This window comes from Musca autumnalis, unplaced genomic scaffold, assembly GCF_047663935.1.
Source record: "Musca autumnalis isolate F117 unplaced genomic scaffold, ASM4766393v1 scaffold_4, whole genome shotgun sequence".
NCBI classification, from domain to species: domain Eukaryota; kingdom Metazoa; phylum Arthropoda; class Insecta; order Diptera; family Muscidae; genus Musca; species Musca autumnalis.
Genome location: NW_027411977.1, coordinates 54,260,091 through 54,286,426, shown reverse-complemented (window position 1 = coordinate 54,286,426; position 26,336 = coordinate 54,260,091). Strand labels below are relative to the sequence as shown.

Below are 26,336 nucleotides of genomic sequence, written 5' to 3'. Positions count from 1 at the left end.
AGCCTTTAGGCTAAGGAGGGTATATGCACTTTGATACGATGAAAATGTGCCTCATCGAAATAATGGTTTTAGACCCCAAGTTTGTTTGGACGAAATGTGTTTCAGACCATTTGGAGTCGATCTAGCCATGTCCGTCCGTCTGTCTGTCTGTCTGTCTGTCCTGCTGGCTGGAGCGCACGATAACTCTCGAACCGATGAACCGATTCGGTTCAAATTTTGGCTTTCGTAATATTTTGCCCAAACTTAGTTTAAGTTCGAAGATGGGCTATATCAGTCCACTCCTTCCGGTACCTCCCCCACAAAAGTTCGAAAAAGTTCGGAAAATTTGTGCGCACGATAACTCTTTAAGGGGGTAACCGATTTGGTTCATACTTTGCTCATCGTCAAATATGTACCAGACTTAGATGAGGTTCCAATATGGACTCAATAGGTCTACTCCTTCGGGTACCTCCCACACAAAATTTCGGATAAGTTCAGTTTAGGACCTGCTCTCGAATCGCTTTGGTTTTTGTTTTAGCAACTTGTATTCACTGCCCCCCATACGACGGTACAAGTTTCAGCAGGGGCAAGTCCAAACTTCCTGAGAAAATAGCTTGAAAGTTTCACAAAACCCCTATGACACCGTGTGGGGTGGTTGGAGCGCAAGATAACTCTCCAACGGATCTGCTGATTGGGTCTAAATTTTGGCCTTAGTAATATTTTGTCCAAACATAGTTTAAGTTCGAAGATAAGCCATATCGGTTCACCCCTTCAGGTACCTCCCCCACAAAATTTGAAAAATGTTCGGAAAAATTATTTGTACGGTAACTTTTGAAGGGAGTGGCCGAATTGGTACATACTTAACACATCTTAATATATCTACGAGATATAGATCAGGTCCAAATATGGACTATATTTGTCCACTTCATCCAGTACCTCACAAACAAAATTTCGGATAATTTCACTTTAAGACCTGCTATCGAATCACTTTTATTTTTGTTGAAGCAACTTGCATTCGCTGCCTCAATTATGATGGTAAAAGTTTTTTCAGGGTCAAAACCACACTTCTTAAGCAGACAGCCCAAAGGGAGTAAAACCCCCCTATGGCAACATATGTAGTGGCTTGAGATCGACTTCCATAATGGTCAATGTCGACCCATTCTTTTAAGTAATTCCCCCGCAAAACTTCTGCTCTTTAATCTAATCAACATATTTGTCGGTTCATGCGTTCCAAAATTTTAAAACCCTCTAAATACCTATGTTTTATGGGAAAAAATTGTTTCAATATACACAGGCTGAGGGTATATCTCTGTCGGCCAAGCCGACTGATACTTTTTTTACTTGTTTTAAATTAAATTTACGTTGGTTGTTGATTGCTATACTTATATGACATTAAGGTACAGCAAGTGAAAAAGTATCAGTCGTCTTTGCCGACAGAGATATACCCTTAGCCTGTGCAAGTTCAAACCTTCATCTATGGACGATATTGAATCGAACACCGGCTACGCAACCAAAATTCTTTTCCCTACCGAATTTTGTGGTCCTGCTCTAAGTTATACGGTGACCAACTGAAATAACTCCTCAAAATAAGATCAACTTCCAAAAGGAGCAGCATCGGTATAATTTTCCAAAGGATCTTCGATAAGTTCCTGACGTGCACTTAAATAAAAATGTTGAACTTTTGTGGGGGAGGTGCGCTAAGGACAGGACCGATATGGGTCATTTTAGAAGTTAAATTAAATTTGAACAAGTGTGCTTGCGGTATTTCCCATCGAACGAATCGCAACTAAGTTTGGACAATATATGACGAAGGACAAATCTTGGACCAAATCGGTTGATCAGTTCGAGAGTCATACTGCTCTCCAGCCACTACATATGGTGCCATAGGGGTTTTTACACCTTTCAGGTTGTTTTCTCAAGCAGTATGGAATTGCCCCTGAAAAAACTTTTACCGTAGTAATAGAGGCAGTAAATGTAAATTGCTTCAACAAAAATCAAAGTTTTATTTACTTGAATTAATTGAGCTTATCATTACCTAAGCAGTTTTGTATTGAAAAGGTGATATCTAGCGAAGTCCACAGACATCCAACCAATATGGTACGATCGTTTGGATGTTGGATGTGTGTGGACTTCGCTAGATATCACTTTTACCGTCGTAATGGAGGCAGTGAATGCAAATTGCTTCAACAAAAATAATAAAATCAGCTGCCATCTATTGCCAGACTATAAATGGTGGGTTGCTGAATAAAACTGCCCTAGAATAGGGTTTCTATGAATATGTTAGCGTATAACTCTATTATCTGACCACGCACATTAACATAATTTGTATCAGTGGCAAGATGAAGAAATCTTCTTCCAAATTTGTCTTACGTTGGCGGTACGAGCATTCCAGGAAGAACGCTATAAGATCTATATTAAACATTTTACCAATTTTCAGCCAAAAATATTGATTTTTTAATCCGCTAAATTGGTTGGATTTTATTTTGGTTTGGAGAATAATTTTGTTTCCCCAAGCCTATTCTTGCACCATAAGATAATCAGGCCTTTTGTTCATGTCATTATACCCTCCACCATATGGAGGGTATAATTAAATTTGTCATTCCGTTTGTAACACATCGAAATATTCGTCGGAGACCCTACACAACAACACTGGAAATGCAAACAACTTCTAATGGGCATTTTCTGAAAGTACATATTGAGAGTACAAAAACCTTAATTGGGTTTTGTGTTCTTAGATCGGGTTTAAATGTTATGGCCTCATCTATACCGACCTAAAATAAGCCTTTTTTCCAACGATCGGACCTTTATCTCCGAAACAAATAAGAATTTTGCTTTGCGGTCTTCAGCAGTATTGTAGCTCTGAAGTAGTAGAACTTATGTGTGAAACAGATGAACTAGGTAAAGCTGCATCTAGCGCATCAAACTCGATAAAATATAGAAAAGTTTACATAATTTCTGAAATTCTGGTCAGTAACAACTAAACTGTTGGGAGTTGAAACAAGTAACCATTCTAAAAATTTTCCAAATAATTTGACCATCAATTCTTCAGAACATTCTGAAACTCTAAAATGGTTATTTCACGATGTTGAAAGGGTATTTCATAACATACCTTTTACAAAACTTATTTCAAACAATGTTCACACAGGCCGTATATTCTCAGTTTGGGGATTTCAATGAATTATTAAAATATTTACCAAATTGTTGTTGAAAAATTTGCTATAAACAAGGCGATAGAGGCATTTTACAAAAATATAATGTTCTGAAGAGTTGTGTATTACATTCCAGAGAATATTTCCCCAAAAGGTAACATTAAGAAGAATTTAACATTTTGGGAGATACGCTGCGAAATATACACCAATTATAGAATTTTTAGATGTATTATAAAATTTGAGGCAATTAATGCAATTTCTCGTGTTCACTATTCCTCCAAATATTTTCTTCTTGCTCTTATCTACAAGTTTGCTGCAGATGTCAAAACAAGATTAGTATATTTCAGAGATACAGCCCCGATTTGTTTTAAAAATTCGATTTTTAACCATGTTTAGATGAGGCCATAAAAACAGAACCCGATCTAAGAAAACAAAACCCAAATATGGTTTTTGCCTATTGGTCCTCTACTTTCATAAAATTCTGGACAGAAGTTGTTTGCACGCGATTGGCTCAAAAATGTTGCACAGTGTTATTGATCAGCATAAAATTCTATGTCGATTTGACCATGTCCGTCCGTCCGTCCGTCTGTCTGTTGAAATCAAGATACAGCTCGCAATTTTAAAGATAGAGATTCAAAATTTGGTACAGAAGTTTTTATTACTTGCAGGATGGTTGGTATTGAAAATGGGATGTATCGGTCCACGTTTTGATATAGCCCCCATATAACGGTACCTCCCGATTTTCGGTATTTTTTAAGTTTTAGCTTCATTATCCTACCAAAATGGCTAAAATTTGGTACGTAGTCTTCATTAGTGGTATAAAACTTCCACACCTTCATATAGCCCCCATAGAACGGTACCTCCCGATTTTCGGTATTTTTAAGGTTTTAGCTTCATTATCACACCGAAATGGCTGAAATTCGGTGCTTAGTCTACGTTGGTGGTACAAAACTTTCCCCCAGAACTTAGTCGGTATCGGTCCATGCCTTCATATAGCCCCCATAGAACGGTACCTCCCGATTTTCGGTATTTTGAACGTTGTGGCCTCAATATTTCACCGAAATGGCTGAAATTTAGTATTTAGACTTCGTTGGGGGTACTCAAACTTCCCCATTAAATTTGTCGGTATAGGTCCACGCCTTCATATAGCCCCCCATGGAAAGGTACCTCCCGATTTTTCGTATTTTGAAGGTTGTGTCTTCAATATTCCACCAAAATGGCAAAAGTTTGGTATTTAGTCTTCAATGTGATATAAAACTGTTCGCCAGAAATATGTCTGTACAGGTCCACGCTTTCATATTGCCCAATTTCTGATTAAAATTCGTCGGTGTAGGTCCACGTTTCTATATAGCCCCCATAGAACGGTACCTCCCGATTTTCGTAATACTGAAGATTGTGACGTCAATATCCAACCGAAATGGCTGAAATTCGTTATTTCGTCTTCCAAGAGTTATAAAATATTCCAGAAGAGTGTTATCAGTATAGGTGCACGTCTTGATATATCCCCATAGAAGCGTACTTCTTGATTTTCGCTATTTTTTAAGGTTTTTTTAAGGTTTAGCCACATTCTCTTACCGAAATATAGGAAATTTGGTATTTAGTCTTCTTTGAGCCTAAAAACTTTCAGTCAGAAATTTGTCGGTATAGATCGACGTTTTGAAATAGCCCCCATAGAATGGTGCCTCACATTGTTTTACCGAAATTGCTGAAATTTAGTATTAAGTCTTCTTCACACACGTAAGGAAACTAACCATTCCATTTTACTTCAATACAACTTGTGGTGGAGGGTATAACAAGTGCGGCCCTGCCGAACTTAACGCCGTTCTTACTTGTTTTGTATAAACAACATACTACAGTTCTTAGCGTATACCCCTCCAGAGTGGTGAGGGGGGAGAATGTTACGCTCGTGGTTTCTTAAAACACTCTTCGCAACACCACAAATCTGTGACCAGCGCATCGGCTTGATTTTTACACTCTAACTATTTTTGCCAACTTTCTCCATACAAGCGGATCCACTGTGCATTGTGTGAAATCAGCTGGCCTTATAACGCCACCAAATTTTTTTTCTAGACTTAAATTTTGTCGTACGTTTATTTTAGCACACCACTGAATACGAAAAAACGTTTAGTCGGATATTTGCTAGGAAAAGAAAATTAACAATTCCCAGTCTAATTAAATACTCAGAGGTACCCGAAGGAGTGGATCGATTGAGTCCATATTGAAACCTTATCTAAGTCTGGTACACATTTTACGATGTGCAAAGTACGGACCAAATCGGTTACTCCCTTCAAGCGTTACCGTACGAACAATTTTTCCGAACTTTTTTGAACTTTTATGGGGTAGGTACGTTAAGGAGTGGACCGATATGGCTTATCTTCGAACTTAAACTAAGTTGGGACAAAATATTACGAAGGCCAAATTTTGGACCGAATCGGCAGATCCGTTCAAGAGTTATATTGCGCTCCAACCACTACACACGGTGTCGTAGGTGTTTTTTCATCTTTCAGGCTATTTTCTCGAGAAGTATGGACTTGCCCCTGATGAAATTTGTACCGTCGTATAGGGTACAGCGACCACAAGTTGATAGAACAAAAATCAAAGCGATTTGAGAGTAGGTCCTATACGGAACTTTTTCGAAATTTTGTGTTGGAGGTACCTGAAGGAATGCACCGATTGAGTACCATACTGGAACCTCATCTAAGTCTGGTAGAAACTTCACGATGTGCAAAGTATGAACCAAATTTTCCGAACGTTTTCGAACTTAAACTAAGACTATATTTACATTTTCCCTGCGGTAATTGTCAGTTTGATGGAGAGAGGGGTGAGGCATATGGTAACCCTTTGCCACTCAACACCCTCTCTCACCAGGATAAGAAAATTAACAATTCCTCTGCCTAAAATTACTCAGTCTATGTCAGAATTCGGCACCTCTTTATTCGCGAGCAAGCAAATAGAGCTTCTCTCTCCACCAATGGTGCACAAGAAGAGAATGCTGTTTTGGGTTTTTGTATGGGAAAGAGAGTTGTAGTTAATTTTTTCGTAAAGACGCGTGCACGGCTGCTCTCCACTCACTAATTGAAAAACCATGTACCGAATGTTGGTATATGTAGTGTATTAATACATTTTTCTCTGATTGTACATATCTGTATAAAATAATTGTTTACCCTGGTGGAGGAATTTGAAACTACATGGGAATAGTGGAGACAACCACCCAATCAATAACTTAGTTCTCTTTGTGCCCGCTGCATACGCACCCTGAGAATAGTTCTGCAGCTGTTTTATCATTCACAATAACGGCAAAAATATATTTTGACATTTTACCAATTGCAACATAGCGATTGTTTTGCATTCGAGTTGAGTGCAGTTGTGTTTGTCATTCGTTTGTTTTTAATTTAATTTTGCGGTTGTCATTGAACTGTATGTTTATTCATTACAATAAATTAAATTAAATTTCCCTGTTGAAATTTGAAAAAATAGTGTGAAAATTAAAGTGAAAATAAGTGATGATTATTGGAAATCTAATTAGAAGAACAAATTGTAAATTGTGTTTGGTTACGGAAGAAAGACATGGACACAAACAAGAACAAAGAGGATAAAAACACCGGTTCAGCAAAGAAGTGCTTATCATAACAACAAAAAATAGACATCCCCCAGACAGATATAATCGGTGGAAGAGGTAGTAGACGGCAACAACAACAACAAAAAGTGCAAGTCTGAACAAATGTCGCCCGCAAATATAAAATAGCAAAGTGTAATGCAAAACAACAAAGAGGAGGCCGGTCGGTCGTAAAACAAAGTGTCAAAGTGAAGAAGAAGAAAGTGCATTGGACCAAACAAATAATAAAACGTGTAAAGCGTGGTGGTGACTGTCTGTTGTTGTGAATTTGTGCGATTATTCCACATTCGTCTGGTTTAATGCATCAATTAATACTCACAGCAAAAACAAAAATAGAAACCAATCTGAAAATGTGTGTAGTTGTTAAATTCAAATAAGCAGACCCAGAATTTGCAATAAATTTTAACCTCATAAAATAAACATCCGCCGCGCCGACGAATAAAATAAACAACAACAAAAAGTAAACAAAAATCAAAGTGGTGACTTTTTATTAGCATTGCTGTTTGTTTATACTCTTTGTTGGAGCTTTGTGTTTGCAAAGGTAAGTGATTTAAGAGAACTGTTTTAAAGAGGTTTTGTGTTGCAATTTAAAGAGAATGTGTTACAGTATTTCAAATAGAAGAACATATGTAGATTTTGTAGTGAATTAAAAAGACATTTTTACAGTGTTTGACTTTTGATATTTTCGCTTACATTTCGTGGCTTAAATGTCGTTTAGGGGCACCTCTCGGATCGGGCTGAGTAGATAGCCCATGGCATCCTGAATACGACGATATATAATTTTCCGGGGGAACTCCATACTTCCAGAGATATGGGTCTTGACATTTCGGAAATTTCGTACTTTCACACCTTTAGGTTGTTTATGGGCACTTCTCGGATATATATCGTTGTGTTCAGTGTGCCAAGGGCTATATACTGTAAAAATTTCAGCCCGATCTCAGAGGTGCCTCTAAACAACCTAAAGGTGTGAAAGTACGAAATTTCCGAAATGTCAAGACCCATATCTCGGGACGTATGGACGTCCCCCGGAAAATTATATATCGTTGTATTCAATATGCCAAGGGCTATCTACTGTAAAAATATCAGCCCGATCCCAGAGGTGCCTCTAAACCAAACCCGTTCGTGGGTATTGATTTGGTTACGAAGTTTTTCGGCAAATCACACACACGCGACCCGAACGCAAAGTAAGAGAGCAAATGTTTTGATTTTTTTACTTCAGTCTTGTACTGAATTTCATGCAAGCAGATTGATGCCGCTTTATTTGTTTATTTTTGGGTACACAGAAAAGATTTTGCAGTTGTACAGCAAATATGTGGAGGGAAGAATTTGAAAATGATTTTTGTTTTGTATTAATATTTTTAATGACGCAGAATGCCTCGTCTGCAATGCAACAATAAAAAATGTATGTATGCTTAGAAATTCTTAAAAAATCATTTTTATATACAATTTGTTTTTTCTCTCAAAAAAATTAACATATGATGAAAAATACTTTTCAAATTATGAAGTTATTTATAATATTTTTAATTTAAGTCATACAAAGCGAACGCGCCAACAATATATTTTTCATTTCACAATCAATATGAAAATCATCACCCTGTTCTGTCAGTGTAATTTTACCCACACATAAACAATTTAAGCGCTCGCTCTTCTTGGTCGGCTATGCTCTAAACCAGCGTCGACCACAGAAATACAACCAAAGCGAAGACATGTATGAACGTATGAGTGAATAAAGCAACAACCACATTATGTTTTTGTTTGTTTTCATTTATTTACACTGTACATGAGAGAGAGAAGCAAATGCAAAAACAACTCAGTGGGCGCCCTCACTATACGATCTAAGCAAAGAAGCTCGTCCCTGCTCTAAACAACCTAAAGGTGTGAAAGTACGAAATTTCCGAAATGTCAAGACCCATATCTCGGGAAGTATGGACTTCCCACGGAAAATTATATATCGTTGGAATCAGGGTCCCAAGGGCTACCTATGGTAAAAATTTCGGACCGATCCGAGAGGTGCCCCTAAACGACACTTGTTCCCATTTCGTTTAGGGGTGCCTTTCGGATCCGGCTGAAATTTTTTACAGTAGATAGCCCTTGGAACCCTGAAAACAATGATATATAGTTTTCCTGGGAAGTCTATACTTCCCAAGATATGGGTCTTGACACTTCGGATATGTACTTGGACACCTCTCGGATGATATTCATTGGAACCCTGAACACAATGATATATAGTTTCCGAGAGAAGTCCATACTTACCGAGATATGGGCTTTGACATTTTACAATTCTTACGTGGGCAATATAGGTATCGTTTTTAATCTTATGGAGAGTACTTTGAGCTGGTGTCAAAAGCACTCTCCATAAGAAAGAGAAAACCCACTCGGCTCTACTGAACCGAATGCCACAAAATGGTTATTATTGAAAAGCCTATAGAAATACCTATCCAAAAAGTCATACGATGGTGTTATTTTCATGTGTTTATATGATATAGCCCAGAAACCGATTTTTGGACCCGAGTTTTTCCATAAAACCCTCAAAAATGTAAGCCAGATGACAGTTTGCACTTTATAATTTCCAAAATGGTGCTATATGTTGCAATACCTTCTCTGGATCCAGAGATATGCCCCTAACAATCTTGACAACATTGTTTTATGCAAAATTTATTATTTACTAGCAAATGCCCGCTACTTCGTATGCACAAAGGGAACAAAATATATGAACAATATTTAATTTGTTGTACTAAGACCTATTTTTATTACCAATATTTTTTTCGACTGTAGTCAGAATTTAAAAAAAAAAAATCTGCCGTATCGCATCCCTACACAACTACAATATTTTTTATTTTGAATTTCCAAAACTACGTATCATATTGCAACTTTCAGATTTGACTCCTGGTTTTAACCCTTCACTAACACAGCAATCCCTTACAGGACGAATTTCCAAACACTAAACTTTATCTCACCCCTTCACAACAACAATCACGAACATTTACAATGCAAGGTTCTAGCTTTAGCGGTTTCGCCCAGAACCCGAATAGGTCCGTTAAATTTTCGGCATTCAAAATGGCCATAAAAATCCACGTTTTCGTATATCCCCATATAACGGTACCTCTCGACTTAGTGTATTTTAAAAGAAGAGCAAATTTTTATTTTCCAATTTTCTTTAAATTTGGACCTTGAATACTCAGAGGATATAAAAGTTTATTCTAAAATATGTCCATTTCAATCCACTTATATTAGCAGAAATATTTTGAAGATTTAGAGTATTTTGAAGACCTTATGCTCATTTTCCAACCGAAATTCGGAATTTGTGGCATGAAAGGTTTTTACAAAAAATGTTACTTAATGTGCACGGGTAAGTCAACCGTATATAACGAAAATTTTTGGAGGCATTTTAATTTAGGCTTTTTTATTATCAGGGGGTAAATAACTTCTATTTAGCAAAGTTGTCGCATTGGACCACGTTTTCAAATTAACATACCAAAGCGGTCAGAACAAAAAACATTTTTTGAAAAGATACTTCACGTTTGACTACTTAATTTCAGTACATTATTTAGAAACGCCTTGGCGTTAACATCAAATCGATGGAACAATATTCAGTACAATTTTTCAAACTCAGAACTTTGTCTCAAATTTTAGAGTGATCTTCATAACAATTATTTTTCAATTTCGTATTTTTTGTACAAATAACGTATTTCCAAATTATATAATCCCAGCTTTGTTCCTACACCCAACACCAAATTTAGTACCTTAACTGTTTACACAATACCAAAATGGTTTTGGTACAACATGTTACCCAACTTTTCGTACACATAGGTAAACGTTTCAAAAATGACTTCCTTATATTCAACATATATATATCCTAACCCCAATTTACTTTTCCAGCTTTATCTGTTCCCTGAAACCAATTATAGTACTATTTAGTACTTTTTGTATAAATAAGTACGAATTTTAAAAAACCTCCTCCCTACCTCCACTGTAAACACCAATTGCTAATCTAATACCGAATTTCAAAATTCCAGTTCAAGCCTTTACAAAATCACAAATTGTACAAAATTCTATACCACATAGGAAATACCAAAAGGTACCAAATTTTGTACCATTTACACTTTTTGTACACGATTTTCCAAAATGTACTTTCATACCTCAGCTCTATCCGTTCACCTAAACCCAATTTATAGCCAATGTAGTTCCATTTAGCACTTTTCCAAAAGTACGCATTTCCAAAATTACCTCAATCCTACACTCCAACAGTAATCTGTTCACCCAAATACAAATTGTAGCGAATTCCGTACTATTTAGTACTGTTTTGTGCACATTAGTGCGATTTTCCAAAGCTACCTCCATATCTCAGTTCTATATTCCAACAGTAATCTTAATTCCAAATTTCAGGATTCTAGTTCTTCAAATCCAAATCATACTAAACTCACTACCATTTAGGACTTTTCGACCTTTGGTACACCTTTCTTACTCTTCATCAGTGACTCCCATTCCAAATCTCAGGGTTCCGGCCCTATTCGTTAACCCATTTCCAAATTTTACTATATTTAGTACCATTTAGTACTTTTCGTATACTTTTAATTCGAATTTCCAAAAACATTTCGTTTTTACTTTCCATCAGTGACCTTCATTCAAAATTTCAGGATTCCATCTCTATTCGTTCACCCAAACCCAAATTGTACTAAATTTAGTACCATTTCGAACTTTTCGTGCACTTATATTTCGAATTTCCAAAAACCTTTCTTTGTTACTCTTCATCAGTGACTCTCTTTCCAAATGTCTGTATCCCAGCTCAATCTGTTCACCCAAATCAAAATTGTACTAAATGTAGTATCATTTAGTACTTTTCGTACCCTCATAGTATGAATTTCCAAAAACCTTTCATTGTTACTCTTCATCAGTGGCCCTCTTTCCAAATGTCTGTATTCCAGCTCAATCCGTTCACCCAAATCAAAATTGTACTAAATTTAGTACCATTTAGTACTTTTCGTACCATTATAGTTCGAATTTCCAAAAACCTTTCTTTAGTGACCCTCATTCCAAATGTTTGTATTCCAACTCCATCCGTTCACCCAAATCCAAATTGTACTATATTTAGTACCATTTAGTACTTTTCGTATACATTTAATTCGAATTTCCAAAAACCTTTCTTATTTAGTCTCCATCAGTGACCTTAATTCCAAATTTCAGGATTCCAGCTGTATTCGTTCACCCAAACCCAAATTGTAATACATTTAGTACCATTTATTACTGTTCGTACACTTATAGTTCGAATTCCAAAAACCTTTCATTTTTACTCTTCATCAGTGATCCTCATTCCAAATTTCAGGATTCCAGCTCTATCCGTTCACCCAAATCCAAATTGTACTAAATTTAGTACTATTTAGTACTTTTCGTACCCTTATAGTTCGAATTTACAAAAACCTTTCTTTGTTACTCTCCACCAGTGACCCTAATTTCCAATTTCAGGATTCCAGCTCTATCCGTTCACCCAAATCCAAATTGTACTAAATTTAGTACCATTTAGTACTTTTCGTACCCTTATAGTTCGAATTTACAAAAACCTTTCATTGTTACTCTTCATCAGTGATCCTCATTCCAAATTTCAGGATTCCAGCTCTATCCGTTCACCCAAATCCAAATTGTACTAACTTTAGTACTATTTAGTACTTTTCGTACCCTTATAGTTCGAATTTCCAAAAACCTTTCATTGTTACTCTTCATCAGTGACCGTCATTCCAAATGTCTGTATTCCAGCTCAATCCGTTCACCCAAATCCAAATTGTACTAAATTTAGTACCATTTAGTACTATTCGTGCACTTGTAGTTCGAATCTCCAAAAACCTTTCTTTGTTACTCTCCACAATTAACCCTAATTTCAAATTTCAGGATTCCAGCTCTATCCGTTCATACAAATCCAAATTGTACTAAATTTAGTATCATTAATACTTTTCGTACCCTTGTAGTTCGAATTTCCAAAAACCCTTTGGTACATCTTTCTAACTCTCCATCAGTTACCCTCATTCCAAATATCTAGCTCTTCCCGTTAGCCTAATACCAAGGGTACCATATTTAGTACCTTTTAGTACTTTTCGTACACTTCTAGGTCGAATTTTCAAAAACCCAGCCTTATCTCACCCCTACACACCAACAGCAACCTACACCCAAAATTTCAACTTTCTATCTTCAGCGGTTTCGTCTGGGCGCTGATGAATCAGTCAGTCAGTGAATACCTCACCTCATTGCTCTTTTATAAATATAGAAAAACGAAAATGTTGTTCCCGTTTCCGAGATTTGCATCTGGCCATATGTGAAAGTCTTAAATCGCCGGCCGAAGGCCAGCGTTGCTGTGGTTTGTTTCTCTTTTTCGTTGTTACAACATAAATAAACATTTACGGACTGTTTTGTTATTGTTTTTTTAACAAAATTGTTTTTTATAATTGTTTAGATGCCGTCTGAGTCTTAAAAATATTGAAAAACGTAGAATATGCTAACAAAAAGGCTGTTTTAATATTTTCCTTAGAGAAACAATTATAATCTATCTATATATATATATATATATATATATATATATATATATATATATATATATAAAGTAGAAAAATGTTTGTACGTTTGTTTATTTGTTTGTTTGAAGTTTATGGACTCAAAAACCGCTGAACCGATCTTCCTGAAAATTTCAGAGTATATCACTACATGGTCTGAAAGTAACATAGGCTATAAAAATTTCTGAAATTCTGCGTTTATCCGGAGATATAGCACCAGAATCGGAGGTACCTCCAAAAAATTTAGATTTTTAAGCAAATATCTATAGAATGGGAACAGATATTGTCTCCAAATTTTGGATGAGTGAAAGAATTTGGTCTAGAAATAAATTTGCCTAATTATATTGAAATCGGTCCAGATTTGGATATAGCTCCCATATATATATTATTGGCCGATTTCATGTATTTTATGCATTAAACACGCTATATATGTCCAATTTCAATAAAATTTGAAAAGTGTGACGGAATTGGGCCTAGAAATAAATTTAACAAATTATATTGAAATCGGTTCAAATTTGGATATAGCTCATATATATACTTTTGTCAGATTTCATGTATTTGATGCACCAGACACGCTATATATACCCGATTTTAATGAAAGTTGGAATGTGTGGCGAAAATTGATCTACATATAAATGTATCAAAATATATTTTACCTTATTCGGTGTAGCGAAGCGCATCGGGTTCAGCTAGTTTTAAATAAAGTTGTGTCTCCGTTTCCGAGATTTGCACCTGTCCGTAGGATAAAGACTTAAATCCCCGACCAAAGGCCTGCTATTTAGAAAAAGATTTATAATATTAAAGAAAATTTTGAACTTAAACATTTTCCGTAGACACCTATAATGTCAATATTCTAAGGGCCATAAGCTTTCCAATGAATTGACTTGCCTTGAGCTGTATCAATCAGTAGAGCCGGGTCTAACCCGGGTTTTGTATCCGGACTTTCGGGCCAAATAACCAGGTAACCGGGACCGTCCCCCGCTAATTTTATACATTCCCGAGATCAGCGAAACAAAATTAAAAAAAAAAATCTGAGAGTTTTTACTAAACTAGAGTTGTTCCTACACCTGTTTATAGGAGAATATCTTAATTTCCAGGTCGCGTAGGCGAATTTGCACCTGTACATAGGAGAAATTCTTAAATTCCCGGCCGAAGGCCGGTCATTTAATTAGAACACTTACGATTTAAAAGAAAGTTTTGATCGCGTAGCCGACTTATGCATCTGTCCATAGGAATATAACAGCCAAACCATTCAGATATTCGATTCAAAACTAAGGCAAACATTTTCAAAATTTTTGTAGAAATCGTTTTTAGTTACAGCAATGAACTGTTAAAGTTTTTTCATCGATCGGACCATAATTATGGCATATCGAGAATTTTAGTGAAAATGCACTTTGAGCCACATACAAATTACAAAGAAACACAGATCGCTAGGTTAGAGCGGGTTAACGTTAACCGATCGCCGTAAAATTTTGGATTAAATGGAAAACATTTAGGGCATAGGAAATTCAAAAAAAGGCAAGTAAAAAAGTATCAGCCTTGCCGACAGAGATATCAGGAAAAATGTCTAAAATTGTCTTTTCCATTTCAAAAAAATCAAAAAAATTTTTTGATACTACATCAATGATTTTTGATACATAGATTAAGAAAAAATCAGCATTCCAAATCTGTTTTCGTTACTAACTTTGATCGTTGCGCGCAAAAGATATGACCGTTTTAATTATGATAATTAGAAAAAATTCTAAAAAATCGCGTCTTAATATAGTTAGCTCTTATATCCTATTATCGTTAACTGAATTCGTACCCTTTGCGATGATGCAAAAAATAATCGCAAAGTCTCAATAGATTCGCGAAAAATCAAATTTGTTAAATAATTTCACGTATTTACAAACATATTTTTGAAACAATAGCGCTCATAGTTACGAAAAATATATAAAAAAATTATAACAGCATCCAGACATTTTGAGGTAGAAAATGAAACCTAAGTTGTGAAGGTTGGAGCTATAGTATTCATGATATTTGCAAAAATACGAAGAAAATATTACGAAAAAATTAAAATCATATTATTCTAATTTTATTTTTTTATGGTTTTATAGGAAAAGTTGGAGAAAAAATGTTTGAGTTCTTCGGCATTTTCGTCAAAATTTCACGCAATAATGATGATATTCCGTTGTAACAAATTTTTCGCTTATAGTTTTCCTATTGGATAATATTATTCTTCTTCTTTATTGCATATTCGATATTCGAATGTTAGCGACCATATTACATTTCATGTATAATTTTCTTTATATATTATTGATAAAATATGAATATAAATCTCTGTTCCTTGCGACACTTATTAAATTTTCTGCATTTCGAAATTCTGTCCATTGTTGAATATTTTGAAGCCAGGACATCTCTTGTCTTCCTCTGCTGCGTTTACCTTCTATTTTGGCTTGTAGAATTCTTTGCAGGATGCGGTATTTTGGGTTTCGCATTATGTGTCCGAGATATGAAATTTTTCTCCTTTTTATGTGATGGAAGAGTTCTCTTGTTTTATTCAATCTTCGTAGAACTTCGTCATTTGATACGTGAGCTATCCACGGTATTTTAAGAATTCTTCGATATATCCACATTTCGAAGGCTTCTAAGCGCTTGACATCTATTGCTTTTAAAGTCCATACTTCCACAGAATATAACAAAACTGGCCATATGTAGGCCTTTATGAACATTGTCTTTGTTGCAATGTTAATATCATGGCTTGTTAATACTCTTTTGTATTTGTGAAAGGCGTTTCTTGCCATTTCTATCCGGCATTTAATTTCTTTGGAGTTATCCCACTGATCATTTATTGAAAACCCGAGATATTTGAAGCTCGACACTCTCTCGAGTGGAGTGTTATGAATTGTTATATTCATGTTTTCAAAATTATTTTTCTTGCTTATTATCATATATTTTGTTTTATTGGTGTTTAATCTTAACCCATATGTTTCACTACACGCAGTTAGTCTTGTGACAAGGTTTTGTAGACCCGATAAGCTGTCTGTTATTAGGGTAGTATAGTCAGCGTATCTGATATTGTTTACGTATTCATTATTTATTAGGACTCCTTCTTGGACGTTGTTAACTGATTCCTTGAATATTTTTTCGGAATAAATATTAAACAATAATGGGGACAGTGTACAGCCCTGTCTTACTCCTTTGGATATAGATATTTCTTCCGTAATTTCTCCATCGATATTAACATGTGCACTTTGATGCCAATACAGACTTTTAATGCATCTAATTTCTTTCTCGCTTATTCCAATTGACGCCAGAATATCCATGAGCTTGTCATGCTGTACGGTGTCAAATGCTTTCTCGTAGTCTATAAAGCACATAAATATATCTTTATTGACATCTCTACATTTTTGAACCAACACTTGAACGCAGAATAGTGCTTCACGCGTTCCTTTTGCTTCTTTGAATCCAAATTGTGTTTCACCCATTTCCTTTTCGCATTTTTCATATATCCGTTTATGTATAATTTTAAGGAAGATTTTTAGGGCATGGCTCATTAGGCTGATAAGTCGGTAATCGTTGCATCTTTTCGGGTGAGATTTTTTTGGGATGGTTATAAATGTGGACTTCAGCCAATCCTGGGGGTATTGTCCGGTGTCATATATGTAGTTAAATAGTTTTGTTAGCAGGTGAACATTGTCACCATTTATCATTTTTAGTATTTCGGCAGGTATTTCGTCAGGACCCGTGGCTTTTCGTTCTCGGAGGGATTTTAATGCATCTTCAACTTCATTGTTCGTGATTGCCTCGCCTGTCATTTGCTGTGATATCCGGTTGTTATAATCCGATCTGGTAGAGTCTCTGAATAAGTATTGTATGTATTCTTTCCAGATATCTTTCTTCTCAGCAGTTTCAAAAACGGGTTCATTATTATTGTTGTAAAGGACTGATGAATTGGTATTTCTGTAAATGCCGGCTGCTTCTTTCATTTTTTTGTGTAACTGGAAGTCGTCGTGCAGTGTCATCAGTCGTTCAATTTCTTGGCATTGACTGACCTTATATTAAATCACAAGGAATTCCAATTGTGGCATAACGTTAAAATAATGTTATATTGAATATTATAACATTTGAGACGCATATAAACCGCGTAGTTATGAAAATGACATGATGCGCATCCGATTTTCCAACACAGCGAATCAATCCCTTTTATTTGATGTACAGTTTGTAAAATTCTATTTGGCGGCCATGATGTAGCATCTGCTGCATTTAAGGGTGCAAAATACAGTAAAATGGTCATAATTTCCGCGAAGTTCATTTACATTTTATGCGCATCCGATTTCACTAATCACCATTAAAAAATACGTCATTCTATGCCGTTTCAATGCGACCCATCAAGAACCGTGGATGTAGCATCGCACTCAATTTTTATAAAAAATCTTTTATATCTCTAGATTAGCGATAGTTTTGAAATATCTGTTTTCGCGCAGTTTAAACACGCGTATCGATCTATTTATTTAAGTAGAACTGACACATCCAAAACGCGTTTTAATATGCAAATTTAATTTTTTGCAAATTTTCGAAATTTGAGGGGTATCATATCCGCCGATCTAGTGGGTGGATTTTTACGCGTCGCGGCTTGTTAGATTCAGAACGTAAAAAACTAAATTTACGCGGGATTCCACGGAAATCGAATGACGTTTGTAAATTTTAAACCAAAAAAATAGGTTTTTGAGAAAAATTTACGCACAAAAATTTCGTGTTTAGGCGCAGATTACTGTGATCCTGTGAGGGCTACACCCTCATGTTATACATTAAAAAATGCGAAATTACGAGTACTACAATCCAATAATAAGCTTTTAGGGAAATCCAGCTGCGCGTCCCGATTAGAGCAAAAAACCCCATTTTTCAGGTTTCAAAATGTCAGCATCCGTTTGAGGTAGATACAGTGGATATATTAAAAAATCATACATTAGAAACTTCAACTCTGAAGTGTGCTCTTTAACTTCTCCTTTGAGCATTAAGCTCTACATTGTGTTGTATAACCACTAATTGGAAAATAACATAATGAAACTCGTTTATTTCAAAGATTTTTTCCGATTTTTTTACATTAGTACGACCACAGCTTCCGCTCAAATTATTATTTTAAGAAACCCCTCGGTGAATCGGGCTAAAACCGTTTATTTTGCCGAAATGCGGTCAAAAGTTTTGGTATAGTAAAACTGATCGCGAGTTACAATACCCCATACCTCAGTTTCAACATAAGTTAATTTTCTACAAAAAGCTTGATATACCCTCAGCCTATGTGAATTGAAACTTTCGTGTACGGTCAGATCGAATGTATTTATGGTATTTTCATTATTTTATGGCCTTTTTTGGAATTTGAACTTGCCAACGAAAATATGGATTAGGATATAGTCCATTATGGAAGTGGATCTTATTTTGGGAGTCACATATTTTCGCTAGATATCGCGCCCACTACACGCAGAGAAAAAATATTTTTCGCTTTTGTTGGAACAAAAATATATGTTTTGGTTCCAAAAATGTATTTGTTTTGTTCAAACATTGTAATCCAAATCCAAAAATACCATCTTTTGTTCCAAACATAGAAAACAAAAACAACTTTCGAATTTCCGCAATATTGTTAAAATCGTTAACAATACCGATTGTAGGAACTATCATAATCTAATTTTGTTTACAAAAAGTATTGTCAATACAGAAAACCAGCCCAGAAATTTTTGATTTGAGTGCATATACTTCTCATATACACTTTTCGCATAACTGGGATATAAATGTCGCGTATAATATTGCAATCATTGATGAACACAATACATGGTTTGCTGCATTGGCTGACAACAAAGACAAACAAAAAGCCACAAGAACCCACCACAACATAAGGAATAATTAAACACCATAACAAACATGAAAAGGAAAGAAGAATGAAACAAAACAGAAACAAATAAAAACAAGTAAGAAAAGTCTATAGTCGGACGGAGCCGACCATGGGATACCCTATACCACTATCCCTGGACAATCGCTCTCCACGGAACTTCTTTTCAATGATTGTGAAAATTTAATTATCAAAAATCAGAGATGTAATGTATAATACTTATGACCAAAACCAAAAAGTTATCTAGCATGACAAATACATTTTTGTAGCACGAGAGGAAAATGTAGTTCACACAAACTAAATTGTAATGAAACCCACTTATGTAGTACTAGTACTTCCGTTGTCTAACCGCTACGTTATTGAAATTTTTATCAATTTCACACAAAAGTTTCAGTCCATTTAACCCTCTAAGTATTATCTGATCTTCACGTTGGTTTGTACGCTTCTTCATCATAAACTGAAACTTTGTTTAAAATTTTGCGGGTTATTATTTTGAGCTACAGAGCCGCTACAAAATTGGTTAAAATTTTGTTTTTGGTCCATTTCATCCCCTGAACATTTCACGATCATCACCAAAAACTAATCATTTCTATTCTGGCCCGAACCCAACCTCCTTAAAAAAATCGTTACAATCGGTCCACAATTGCGGCCTTAAGCTTGTTTACAATTTTTATTGGACGGACACACATCGCTAAATCGCTTTATCTCGTCGAGATATGAATTTTGGCATACCAAATAAGGGGTCTAGGACGAACTTTTGGAGAGACAATATGTAGCATGGGATAAAAATGTGGTTCTCTACACAGAATCCATTATATATTAGTCAGTAGGCCCGTTATCTAGCAAACACTTTATTGCAATTTACATGAGAGGAAAGTTCAGTTTTTTCCATATGTAGGCTACTTTGCGAAATATATATGTCCTCAAGGAATTAAAATATCGACCAAAAATAAATTTTTTATATTTTTCATACAAAATTAATGGTCCATTTCACCCGCTAAAGAATATCAGATCATCATTCAAAATTGTAGGCATCTTTTTCGACCTATACTCTTACCCGGTGCAAAATTTCGTGACTATTGATATACAGTATCGGCCAAAACTAAAGCACCCCCTCAGTAAGTTTTTTTGAAATGATAATTTTTTTATGAAAACTAAATTATAAATTTACATTTTATTTTTCTTTTTATTTATTTATATCTTTATAATTGGAAAATACAAAAATAAGGAATTAAGAATTTAATAAACAAAAGTTAAAATTCAAAAAAATATTTTAGGTCGCAAATATAAGCGGACAAAACTAAAGCACCCCCCAATTTGAGGTACAACAAAACCTATTGAAATCAATATTTCGTTGCTTATCCTCTATTCTGGATGACACAATCACATCTTTTAGTCATAAAGGATACTAAATTATTAATTATTGCAGGCGAAATAATCGGTTTTCGGAAAATTTAGCTTAAATCCTCAAAATACTGAAAATCGGAAGGTATCGTTATGTGGAGGCTATACCCAAACGTAGACCCAGGTCCACGATTTTTGGTGGATATGTTTTGTGACCGCTAAGAACCCTAAGTACCAAATTACAGCTAATTTAGTAGGAAAATGTGGCTTAAATATCCGAAATACCGAAGATCGGAAGGTACCGCTATAAGGGAGCTATACCAAAACATTAGCCGATATTGTTCATATTCATCCGAAAATGATGCTACAGCATCCACTAGTCAAATACAATACGCTAACGTTTAAAAATTACCAAAAGAACGAATTACAGAAGAACGATAGACGCCGGCTTATTCAGTCGACGACCAGCAAAAAAAACCTTTCATATCGACTAAAAATGAAGGAGCCAGACTGGCATTCGCCAAGACCCATTTGAACTGTTTTCCGATGAATCTATGTTTAATTTAAAGTATTCAGATGGTAAAAGGCTTGGACCAAATGGTCAACCCTTAAATCTTAAATATTGCAAAGACGCTGTAAAACATGGAGGCGGAAGTTTTTTTTTTGCTGGTCGTCGACTGAATAAGCCGGCGTCTACCGTTCTTTTGCAATTCGTTCTTTTGCTAATTTTTAAACCTAAGGGATTTAGTATTTGACCAGAGAATGCTGTAGCATCATTTTTGGATGAATATGAACAATATCGGCTAATGTTTTGGTATAGCTTCCTTATAGCGGTACCTTCCGATCTTCGGTATTTCGGATATTTAAGCCACATTTTCCTACTAAATTAGCTGTAATTTGGTAATTAGGGTTCCTAGTGGTCACAAAACATATTCACTAAAAATCGTGGACCTGGGCTCAGGTTTGGGTGTAGCCCCCATATAACGGTAACTTCCGATTTTCAGTATTTTGAGGATTTAAGCTAAATTTTCCGAAAACCGATTATTTCGCCTGCAATAATTAAAAATTTAGTATCCTTTATGCCTAAAAGATGTGATTGTGTCATCCAGAATAGAGGATAAGCAGCGAAATATTGATTTCAATAGTTTTTGCTGTACCTCAAATGGGGGGGTGCTTTAGTTTTGTCCGCTTATATTTGCGACCTAAAATGTTTTTTGAATTTTAACTTTTGTTTATTAAATTCTGATCTCCTTATTTTTGCATTTTTCAATTATAAAGATATAAATAAATAAAAAGAAAAATAAAAAATAAATTTATAATTTAGTTTTCATTAAAAAATTATGATTTCAAAAAAATTTACTGAGGGGGTGCTTTAGTTTTGGCCGATACTGTATAATTGCGACTTCTAGCGAGTTTATTATTACACTACAAACAAATAACGGAATATATTAGGCTGTAACTCTGTTATCTGATCATGCACACCAACATAATTGGCATCAACTGAAAGGTCAAGCGTTTCACTTTCAAGTATATCTCACTTGTCCGGAATGTCACTTCCAGGAATTAAGATATAAGCTGTATATTAAAAATTTTCACAATTTTCACACAAAAGTTTTGGTCCATTTAACCCTCTAAATATTATCCGATCGCCACCTCAAATTGCAAGCATCTTCTTTGTGATCTACTCTTACCTTATTTAAAATTACGCGTTGATCGGACTATTATTGAGACCTACAGAGTCGCTAGAAAATTGGATAAAAATTGTGTTTTTGGTCCATTTCACCCGCTAAATATTTCACTATCATCACCAATAAGAATAGGGATCTATTCTGATCTGAACCCGACCTCCATACAAAATTTCGTGACGATCGGTCCATAATTGCGGCCTGGAGCGTGTTTACAATTTATAATGGACAGACGGACGGACGGACGGACGGACAGACACACATCTCAAAATCGCTTTATCTCGTCGAGATATGAAGATTGGTATACCACATTGGGGGTCTCCGACGAATATTTCGCGGTGTTACATGAATTTTTACCAAAACAAACTTATAATACCCTTTTCCACATTGTGGTATAGGGTATAACAAGAGTCTCACAAGTACATACACACAAAAACAAAGGTAAAGGCAGCATGTCATACAAACACACCACAACTCACCAAAATTGTTTTTTCAACACGGCATCGAATAGCGAGAGAAGAGAAACAAATTTTCGAAGAAAAGAGAGAAATATTGTTCAGTTGACACAAACTATTTTTGGATTTACAATACTACATGAGGAATCCAACAATATGTTAGCAATACATATTTTGCTCTTGGAATATTGTTGGATCAAACATATTTTTTTCTCTGCGTGTAGTCATTTCAGTGGGTCATCGTATAACTTATGGACCAGTATGCCAGGAAGCATGAACTTGTCCACGGAAAACATTATACCGCTGTAAACAGGACAACAACTAACAGCATCGGTATACATTTCCATAGGATCTTGTGGAAGTGGTACCTAAGGTTCCTCCATTTTAGAAGTTCAACTAAATTTGGACACAATATTAGGAGGTCCAAAGTTTGGACCAAATTTGTTCAAGAGATATTGTGCATACAATTTAACTGACATTTTTTAAATATTCGGGGGAAGTACCGGAATTTGTGGACCGGTATTGCCTATCGTATGGCAAAATATGAGGAAGGCCATATTTTGGGCCAAATCGATTAGTTCAAGAGTTACCGTACAGCCACTACATATGGTACCATAGGGGGTTTTTTCTACATCTTTCGGGCTGTTTTCTCAAGAAGTATAGACTTGCCCCTGAAAAAACTTTTACGTCGTAATTGAGGCAGGGAATGCAAGTTGCTTAAAAAAAATCATCAATCAAAAAAGTCGAAACAGGAGGCGAAACAGTCAGTGCATTGTCTCAATTTGAACTTGTATATCTCAAAACGGTAAAACCTACGAAAATATCATAAAGTCCACGGCTACGACATTTTCTTTAGGTCCATTTACATAGGAATCGTGGTTTCCCAGCAAAATCGTGAAAACCTAAAGAACCCCAAAAAATGTGAACTTAAATCGCGATTTATTTAAAAATCCCTCCGCCGATTTTTTTTGTTTCTTGATATTCTGTGAGCATTGTAGTTTCAGAATCTGCAAAAACTTCCCAGGTGTAAGCACCTTCCATTTAAATTTGGTTAAGGCACACCGTGACCTGCGCAAGCAGTTAAGGCATTGCTTGGTGTCTTTGAGAGAAAAATTTTTTCGAAAGATCTATGGGCCAATATGCGTTGACGGTGAATATCGACGTCGCACAGTGCTGCCGCTTCAAATGTGGACAAAAACAGAAGGCGTTGACCTAGGTTGATGAATTTTGGCACTAGTACTTATGAGAGAACAGGAATGAAAAATGTCAACAACCATATCGGCTCAGATTTGGATATAGTTCCCATATATATCTTTCCCCGATTTTGCTTTAACTCTGTTAATTTTAATCGAATAGCATTCAAATTGTATATGTGATATATTCTTAGGCCCCTGAGTAGTTTCACCGATATATGGAGGGTATATCCAAATTTGTACCGATATCAAATCAAACTCGTAAAACTGAACAGGGGCCGGAGGAAATATTTCATGTTAAATTTGAAGGCTATGCATCAAAAATTGAGCGAATTATAGAAAAATCGGGGAAAGATATATATGGGGATTATATAGAAATCGGAACCAATTTTGTAAAAATCGGTGTAGCTACTCAGAAAATAACACATATTAAATTTAAAGGCTATATAGGGGCTATTTTCAAATCTGAACCGATATATTTCACAAGGTTGCAGGGCAGAATGTTTTTACACATTTCGCTTCGGAAGAAATGTCAAATTAACGGAAAGCCAAGGTGACAATCAAAAGATATACTCCACGAAATACTAAGAATTTATAGTTTTTTTATCAAAATTAAATTTTTAATTATTGATTACGGTACTTTGCCCATGTCCTGTTGGTATCAACTTATTGTACTCCCCATTCAAAACTTTTAATATTATTAAATAATTATTTTAGTGGTCGTTTAATAATCATATATATTAATTAATTAAATAATAATCATATATATTATCGCTTTAGTGTACCTGGGAAATATTTTTTCATATTTAAAGAGCTATACCTTCGTTATGGATGCACATAACGACAAAATTCTTTCAGATTCGTCGTATCTGATACGTTTACTGTAAGAAAGAAACGTAAACATATATAAAAGTTAACATCACATTTTTCAGTTTTTCCCATTGTGGCAACACTGTGCGCCGTATGATCCACGAACTGTATTGGCTATACAACGACATCACAGTATAGGGCCAACTAAGAAATACACCATCGTTACCCAAACTGCTAATTATACACTCGGCATTTATGCTAACGAGGGTATATATACTTTCATACGGGCAAAATGTGCCTCATCCAAATAATGATTTTAGACCCAAGTATGTTTGGACGAAATGGGTTTCAGACAATTTGGAGTTGATTTAGCCATGTCCGTCCGTCTGTCTGGCTGGAGCGCCCGATAACTCTCGAACGGATCAACCGATTCGGTCAATATTTGGCTTTCGTAATATATTGTCCAAATTAGTTTAAGTTCGAAAAAGGGTTATATCAGTCCGCTCCTTCCGGTACCTCCCCCACAAAATTTTGGATAAATTCACTTTAATCGAATCACTTTGATTTTTGTTGAAGCATCTTGTATTCTCTGCCTCAATTACGACAGTAAAAGTTTTTTCAGGGGCAAGTCCATACTTCTTGAGAAAACAGCACTAAAGGAGTAAAAAACAAGTAAAAAGTCTTTAAGTTCGGCCGGGCCGAACTTTTTATACCCTCCACCATAAAATAGTCTTAATTAAAATGGAATAATTAGGGTCCTTTCAAAATGTTAGCTGGAACAACTTTTCGACAATGGATAGACTCCTACTGCCTCCCACTATTGCTTAAATTACACTGTGAACACAAATGTTGGGGCAGAGATAATCCCTTTTGGAGATGAAAGCCCTTGGTGTGTGTATATTAAAAACCCCGAAGGACAGATGTGCTGTGAGTCGAACTTCCGCGTTATGGCGTGATGAAGTCTTTGCAAGAGACTCTGTAAGCCATCATGAATTAGCCTTATATCTTTGTTTGTTGTTTTTGTAGAGCACTTAAGCAACAGTGAACAAAGATATAACGCTAATTCCTGATGGCCCATAGGGTCTCTAACAAAAATTTCATCACGCCATAACGCGGAAGTTCGACTCACGGCGGATCTGTCCTTCGCGGTTCATAATATATTTACCAAGGCCTTTTTTCCCCAAGAGAAATTTTCCGTGCCCCAGACTTTCACCTCCATTTCGTTGCACAGTGTTATCTAATCTAATCTAAAAAATGTGTTCAGCTAGGTGAAAGGTACCACCTACGGGTGGCGGAAAAGTTTTATAGCTGCAGGGAACTTCAATAGTCAAATTGAGGGTAGTTTCATCAAAACTATGTAGACCCTCAAAAATGGACTCATTTTGACGAATTTTAGTGAAGAAATTTCGTGACCACTGAAAATTCCCGAAAATCGGGAGGTACAGTTATATGGGGGGATATACCAAAACGTGGACCTATATTGACGATAATTTTTGAATAGACAAAATTGTAGATAAAATTCTTAAAATACCGATCATTACAGCTAGTCCGGTTTAAAATTGCAGCTAAAATTCTCAAAATACCGAAAATCGGGAGATACCGTTATATGGGGGCTATGTTAAAACATGGACCTATGTTGACGATGTTTCGTTGGAGATGTTTTATGACCACTGAGAATTTCAAATGTCAAATAACAGCTA

The 26,336-nt window shown here is 35.6% G+C and overlaps 1 protein-coding gene across 11 annotated transcripts in view; it reads left to right on the top strand.

The window, feature by feature from the left end:
• Window positions 1-6,459: 6,459 nt before the first annotated feature.
• Window positions 6,460-26,336, top strand: part of LOC141403450 (protein alan shepard-like) — a 684,579-nt gene continuing 664,702 nt past the window's right edge. For 7 of the 11 annotated variants that reach the window (XM_073985876.1, XM_073985872.1, XM_073985868.1 and 4 more), the window contains exon 1: window positions 6,460-7,285. The gene's annotated coding sequence lies outside the window, so the exon portion shown is untranslated. The remainder of the gene's footprint in view (window positions 7,286-26,336) is intronic. The other 4 variants (XM_073985877.1, XM_073985873.1, XM_073985875.1 and 1 more) reach the window with 2 other exon arrangements.